General features: G+C 36.0%; 2 long non-coding RNA genes across 4 annotated transcripts; both read left to right on the forward strand.

The window, feature by feature from the left end:
• Window positions 1-808: 808 nt before the first annotated feature.
• LOC131258188 (uncharacterized) lies at window positions 809-4,082 on the forward strand. 2 transcript variants are annotated; one of them, XR_009177953.1, is made up of 3 exons: window positions 809-2,367; window positions 2,799-2,897; window positions 3,151-4,082. It is a non-coding gene; the product is annotated as an uncharacterized LOC131258188 (long non-coding RNA). The 2 variants fall into 2 exon arrangements; XR_009177952.1 differs by having other exon boundaries at window positions 2,799-4,082.
• Window positions 4,083-4,887: 805 nt separating this feature from the next.
• Window positions 4,888-7,332, forward strand: LOC131258189 (uncharacterized). Of its 2 annotated transcripts, none has more exons than XR_009177954.1 (3): window positions 4,888-5,013; window positions 6,843-6,912; window positions 7,217-7,332. It is a non-coding gene; the product is annotated as an uncharacterized LOC131258189 (long non-coding RNA). The 2 variants fall into 2 exon arrangements; XR_009177955.1 differs by having other exon boundaries at window positions 7,191-7,277.
• The last annotated feature ends 506 nt before the right edge of the window (window positions 7,333-7,838 follow it).

The raw sequence follows: 7,838 nt of genomic DNA on the forward strand, positions 1-7,838 counted from the left end.
CTGATCAGATGATTTTAGCTATTTAGCAGTGGAATGTTTCTCGTGAACTTGAATGGGCACAGTTTGAACTGCAGGGGATGCAAATGGAAATTACCTAGAGTGGGAAAGAAGACTGCTAATAAACTCATTTGGCTTCCTAGTTGTTGCTTGCATATGTAATAAGAAGGGCTTTACAATCTAAGTAATTTATCTGTTTTGTAACGAGGTTTCCTGAAGCTAATGGTGAAACAACATGTCATGTTTGGAGTCATCAAACTAAATATACCAAGAGCCATGCCAAATACTATTTTAGGTATGGCTTTCAATACAATTTGAGCTACAAATTTTTGATATGTTCATCTAATGAATTGATAATCTGAGGGAGCAATCATATATGTGCATCCTAAAATAAAATCATGGTTTGTTATTGGATCACTGGGTTTCCAGCCTATCTTTAAGCCTCTCATTGTGGTTAAGGTTCTGTTTGGCAGCGGGACTAAAAGTAATTTGTCGTAGGAACGTTTCCTGCCAGGCTCTGTTATTGGCCTTTTCCCATGGGAATTGTAATTTTGAATAAGTTCAGAAATCTTGGAATTTAAGAGCATTATAGTTTGAACACAAAATGACCAAAGAAAAGATGGAAAAGGTTTAATCATTATAGTTTCAACACTAATAATTGCTATGAGGGACCATTTTTTCCTTTTGGGCAATGCCCATGTGTCTTCTTGTTTGTAGTTTTTGGTGCTATCTCAACGCCTCTTTAATGAAGCTTGTTGTTATGTTTTTTTTATTATTTTTTATTTTTTTTATTTTTTTTATTTTTAATTTTTAAATTTAAAAAAGGATGGAAAAGGTTTAATAATTGCTCTTGGAAGGCCATGTTCCTACTGTAATTTAGTTTTAGCTCTACCAAGCATTGCCTAAAATAAAAGCCATTGTGGGCTTCTATCCTTCAATCCTTCAGCTCATGGGAGTGAATTTGGTGTTTCTATGCTTGTCATGAGCAGTGGAGTTTTGTTGGGCAGTATCCTATCAAATTCCATGGTTTTAAGTTGTAGTGCAGAATTGCAGGCCAGTAACAGCCCCAAGGATCTGTTCTGATTTTGACTGATTCATAGAGTTTGGTTGTGGCCCCATAAATTATTTCTATGGGCTGCTCAGATATCGGACATTCTTTTAGTGATTCATGCATTGCAACATCTTTTTGTTTCTGAATTGATGCAAGTGGAGTCGATTTTGTTTTAACTGGGTTTACTGGTTCCTCCGTTTTTGTGTTTTTTTTTTTTTCCATGCTTCTTCACTGGTACTTCTGTATGTAATAAGTGATGAAATTTGGACAAAATTCTCATCATCTGATATGTACCCGAAGTTGAATTTTGGAAGTATTGCATTTATGTAGAGCAATAGATGACTATTCCCAGGGATCTTTTAGGGTTATATTCCTTTTTCCTTCTCATTGCATCTATTAGTTGGCATTGATGTTTTGTTTGGAGCTGAACCTTTCTGATTGTCTTGCATTAGTGTGGATCTGATACTTGATGCAGTAGGAAAGTCCATAATAATGATATAAATGATTGAGTGATTGAACTGATATTTGGAATAAAATGTCTCCATTCCATGCTAAGGCTTCCTTATCAAAAGCTAGTTGTAAAAATACAGAATATCGTTACTGTATCAGTATGTTATGCACAAATTTTTTTTCTAATCATTCTTTGCAGTGCAGTTTGAATGGGATAGCTATCCAAATTAGAACTTTTTTGAATTTTTGCTCATTGTACTATTCCATTATCCATTTATTTCTAATCTCCTCCTCTATGAACTTGTGCACATTTGATGTAACCAGACCATCCAGTGTATAGACTGCTCATTGTGAAATTTAATTTCTGCAGTTCATTTTCCATTGGATCAGCTCTTCTTTTTTTCTTTTTTTCTTTTTTTCTGAAAGATCCAATGGATCAACTCATTCTCTTCTTTTTTATTAAAACCGTGACTTTTTCCTTCTCACTATTGAAATGGGATGTCGTATCTGGGAAACTCTGAAGTTTGTTATGTCGTGACTGATGTAACTAGCCAAACAAAAGCACTACTGATTCAGTTATAATGCAGTAGAAGGTTCTGCACACATTATCTTGACTTTTCTTGTTTGTGAACTGTCGTTATTTTACATTACTTTCATTTCATTGGTGTCATGTTCAAGTGTCAAGGCAATTTTATATGCTCCAAAGATGAGACGCATCAGGTTTTCTGTTTGTTACTGTTATTAGGTGGGAAGGCGAAAATCAGCCTGCAAATGAGAAGGGTAAGCTGTGTTGCACGGAAAGCCCCAAGTTTTAGTGGTCCACTAATGCTTTCAAACCAAGCTTCTGCAAACAGTTTATCCTTTTGACTGTGAGGGCCCAACATGCCTTATCTACTTAAAGTACCTCTTGTTCTTGTTCTTGTGTAGGAACTTGTTCTTGTTCTTGTTCTTGTGTTTGTTGAGGGCCCAACATGCCTTATCTACTTAACGCTTATTGGTGTTTGTAGGAACTTTCTTCATAACATGTCATTTGCCACTAACATGTGGGTGGAAGCACTGTTGGTTGTGGATGCTTTTACTCAGTTTTCTATTATTCATTGTAAAACAATCATGCCTCAATGTTCGAATGACAAAGCCCAATCTTCTAGATTCTTTTGAATTTCCTTAGCGGCTTTGTAGTTATGGGATTGATTTCTTGTCTTTGTCTGTTTTCATTCTTAATAATTTAATGTTTTCTTTCAAAAGAAATGCATTAAATTATGAAGCTGACCTATTGATCTGCATTCCTGCCAATCTACAGGAGCTGGAAAGGGAGAGGACTGCTAGGTCAGATTTGGAAAGGGCTGCCCATGTTGATTTATTAAACATCAACACAGAGATTTTTCCCTTCATTTCTTAGGTAATGTGACGAAGAACTTTGGAAAAGGATTAGTTTCATTCGGTTCTGAAAAACTTGAACTATCAGTAAAGAAAAATTCAGATCATACAAGCCTTCTGAAGACATGACCTTTGATGTGCATTAGCTCTGCCGTCACCATACTTATCGTGTTAAGCTGTCAATTGTGCCCTTCCTTTTTGATCTTTCTATTCTATGTTATTCAATTCCCTGGGCACTTAAATGGCTCTCATGACAGTTATATTCTTTTGGGAAGCTTATGAGACATTCTTTTACGGTAACCTCTCACTGTCCTTATCGTAGTAACCAGCGTCTTACACTAGCATGTGTTTGATGCTTCATTACAGTTTCTTTTTTCATAAAAGTCTCCACTATAGCGTTTGGTTGCATTAAATGGCCAAAGGTGCGTTTGGTTGCATCAGTGATTGACTTGATCCTTCCAATCATGGTAGTAAGTGTTTGTTGTGAGCAGCTAACATCTGATCATGTATATCCTCCACGGGAGTGTTGATTTTGCAAGAATCTGCAAGGGCAGGTCTAGCAACAAGCAGAATGGAAGAACTTTCTGCATAAGTTTTATTATGCTATATTTCCATGAATGTTTCTTGTTGGATGTGTATATTAACGTTCTTTTTGATAAGTAGAATGTCTATGAACAGATCCACTTTGCTGTATTTTTTTGATAAGAAGGAAGACCGGTCTACATCAAGAGACTTGGTAAAGCTGAACCAAACAAGCTTATGCACATTACTAGAATACACAACTACTTAAGGTATCATGTACATGAGTATGAGAGGGTCTTCCTCTATGAAAGTTCATTACTATGAGGACGTACCTAATAAGATGAAGGTTCATTACTTCACCTTACCATTTTCATATTCATTTCAGTTCTGATATGGAATAATTTTTGTTCTGGATATGGCAATATGCCTTCAACAAAGTGGTCCTCAAGAACATTGATGCTTGCAAGCAGCTCTCCACCATCACCTGAACTTCGCTCGGACCGAACGGTAACAGCTCCGCCTACTGAAGTTTCTTCGCCCGGAAAATATTCAAAATTTTCGGTGCTTTTTAGTAGACTTTCTTATTCATTTCCCATTTTTGTGTTATTTTCGGAATTGTTAATAATGACTAGGATTTCTGTTAATTATTCGGTAATGTCGATTAGTGGGTGATTGTTATGTTATACTGTTTAAGATTACTATGGTTTTCTTTTGATCACTCTCTCTTTCATCTCTACTGTACACGTGGCACATATTGAGGGCGATTGGGACCATTAATCAAGTGGTCAGCCGTATAAATGAACTGTAGAAATAAAAAAGAGAGGGGATTGGACTATCTTGTCTGTCACATCATTGATTTGCAAATGGAGGGTTTAGAAAGGTTGGGGAAAAATTCACACATTGGTCTAATTCTAATAGGCTAGAGTTGCACCTGTTATTTTCTTTTTAATAAGCCACAGTATATCCACATGGTGGCCTTTCATATTGACAAACCATGTGGCACATATACAGTGGAGATGAGTTGATGAGAAAGGCAAAATCTTGCTAATGGTGGATCATGTCTTCATAAATAGCTTGCCACTCATTGGATCATAAATCCAACTGATTAAAAAAATGCCTGTTCACATTTCTTTCTTGGATTTCTATTGTTCTACTTTTGTCATTTTTAATTTACTCTTGATCTTAAAAATTCAGTTCTTTTGATTTTTATTTATTTGTTTATTTTTATTAACAATGACTTGACTGTTGAGATAAGAAGAAAGAGTAGAATCTTAGTGAGTAAAATGTGAAGGATGGTAAAAACTACAATTCATCAAACTTGCAAGGAGTTTTGTGCATAAAGGTCCTATGTTTTGGGGATAATGACCATTGATTTGAAGGAGCCCATAATGGATGTTAGTGCTTAAAAACTTCCCAGATCGGATGATTCTAACCCGTGAATCAGTGGCCTACAAATAAATTGCTAGGGATAACAATGGTACAAAATAAAATCCCATTGAGCTCTCTGTACAAATCATCGGATCAACGTAAAATGGAGAAAATCGATATCTCCTGCTTCTTTTGGATTATATAGAGGATTAGGGTTTTCATGTTGGGACCTCGAGCACAACATCCAGGTCAGTGAGTTTTCCTCAGATCTGAGATTTTTTTTCCTGCGATGTCATCGTTTTCCGCCCTTCTACTTTGATTTTCCTTGATTTCTTGTCAGATCTAAGGTTCTTATGTGATATATGGTGTAGATATCTTGAAAAATGAATGATATCTTTTTATAGATCGCCGATAAAATGCTCTATACCATGTCCATTGTCTTCCTACAGGGATGCTAACACTGTTAATGATGTTATGGAATTTGTACTTCAAAACTTCACAGAGATGAATAAACTTTGGTTCCGAATGCATCATCAGGTTAGTTGAAATTTTAGAGAAATATTGCTATTGTGTTTGGGCACAAACAGTAAGTGCATGGCATAAATGAAAAACTGGAGCATGGGGGTTTGTGAAGGGAAGATGCAGTGCAGGTTTTTATTATTATTATTTTGTAGAAATTGGTTATCTGAAATGTTGATCAATTGCTTGAAATGTCTGACCACATAAGATTTTTTAATACAAAAAAGCTTGACCAATTACTCAACTCTGTATTGGATTGTTATTGTAGGGCCCCCTAATCTCTGATCAAACAGCTTGTGGGGCCCACTCCTGGGCTTTCGTGGAACCAACTCCTAGGCTGCAGCATCACTCGTCATCGAGTTCAAAATCAAAATGGACATTTCCTATTACACATTTCTTAAGTTGCTTATGTTTTATAGTTATCTGCTCTAGGAGTAGCTGAATAATTTTTAAGACCTACGACAGTACACTCAAATATCTACATTTTCTACACATTCGGCTTGAGCTTTAGGCCATTCATGTGGGTGTGTTACTACAAACCTTAAGCTGATGAAATTAAAAATGTTGGAAAATTGCATTTACATGATGTTGATAAAACCTAATTCAATTGCAACAGTCAGTCCCAGGTTATTACTGTAATGTTCAGATTCTAGTTTTTTCTCCAGCTTTTCCTGTTTGTGTTTTTGTTTATTGAGTTGAAGTGATATATAATTGATGAAGTCTTGGAAATTTGCCTTTTCTATTTGTCATAGTTTTTATGTTTCTATTTCCAACACCATGCTTCTGTGTCTTATACTAGTTACGTCCACAGAGATGTGAAGCCTAAAAATTTTCTACAGGATCAGAGAACTTGCTCAGATACCATGTTGAGTGCAGACAATTTTAAGTGATAGAATGCAAGATATGATATCTATAAACCTCTAGTACCAAATGCAGGAAGAATCTAGAATAGCTAGGAGGATTGGAGAGATCCAGAAAGCAATATAGTTGCAAGTTTGTCATCACAAAAGAATTACAGGAATGCCATTACAAATCATCCCTCAACAAGTACAGCTGTCTGTTAATATGCATGGGTGATTGATCTTTCTCAAAGTATCTGGGTATCATGATTCCGGGAAAATCAGTACCAATTCATGTGAAATGGATCAATTATACTTTACCTGGCCGTGCTTCCATTTGTATGTTTTACTTGCATTTCTGAATTTGAAATGGTGATGTATGGAGTGAACCACTTGTAAGGCTTCCCCTAGGATCTTGAAGAGGACCTTGGGTCATAAGGTTCTAGTTCTTACATATATGTTGATGATTTTACCGGCATGAACTTGAAGAATGTCCACATCAGTGAGAAAGTTTATTCCTATTCTGATTTGTAGAGTAGACAAGAGACTTAATTCTCCTCAATGAATATTTCATGGTAGTTTTAGATCTTGATTTAATATCCCAAATGGGTTGTTTGTTATGGGTAAGTTGCAAGGAAATTGAAATCTGAGCCATAAAACTATATGTTTGTCCACTCAATGGATTAGTGACTTCTAATACTTCCATTCTCTTTACACAGGCCATCTAACTGGAGGAAAAAGTGAATCCGTTTTCACGACTTCATGTTGGGTGTCCATAGTCGCCTTCAAGTAAGAATTTTCACGACTTCATGCTTAGTGAGGCATGCATAACAAGTGATTTCTTGTTTAGAAGCCCGCAATATAACTTCATGCAAGCCATGTACTATCTGTTCATTACCTCACATTTATGTAACATAGTTTGTTATTCCTCTAATTGATAACGGTCGCATTTGAGTAGTTTGTTATTCCTCTAACTGATAATGTTTGCATTTGATTATCTTAATATTGGGGCATGTTGTTTGCTTGCGGTCGATCACAATGCATCATTAACATGAGAGATGCATCAGAGTAGACTTCCTTTTTCTCTATCCAGGGTCTGTGTACACCGGAGTAGTCTTCTACAAGAAGTTGTGTGGAGTATCCATTATTCAAAGGTGAGCTTTTATGCAAGTATTGAATTTAGATTTTAGGCATTAAAAACTAAGCGAGTGTTTTGAGATAAATATGAGATTTTGTTTCAAATAGAATGCAGTCACGTGATATCAATATTCAGCCCCTTGACTTTATAATGACATATTGAAATATGAATATATGTGACTATTTCATCAGAGCTTTATTCTTTTAAAATGTCTGTACTATTGTGAAGCTCTTCCTGTAGGTTTGTGCTGTTTGTGTTGAACTCTTGCTAAGAACTCCGATTTCCATGAAACTCCATGGATCTCAATTTCCAAGCGAATCTGTTTTTGTGGAAACATATTTCTTGTGAAAGAGATTGCCTACGCTGCTTGGGTATTGGGAAAGCCATCCTCAGGCATTCCTCAAAAACTTATTTGGTTTCTCAAGAGCCACTTTGCAAAGCAAAAGCCAACTGCATTGTTTTGCAGGCTTCTTCAGTGTAAACATAGGCTTGATTCTTCCATAACACAAATGTTGATTTTCTCCTCTTTAATTCAATTATATTTGTTGACCAATTGAAAAGGAGTTTTGAGTCTCAG

Source organism: Magnolia sinica, chromosome 10 (genome assembly GCF_029962835.1).
Source record: "Magnolia sinica isolate HGM2019 chromosome 10, MsV1, whole genome shotgun sequence".
NCBI lineage: Eukaryota > Viridiplantae > Streptophyta > Magnoliopsida > Magnoliales > Magnoliaceae > Magnolia > Magnolia sinica.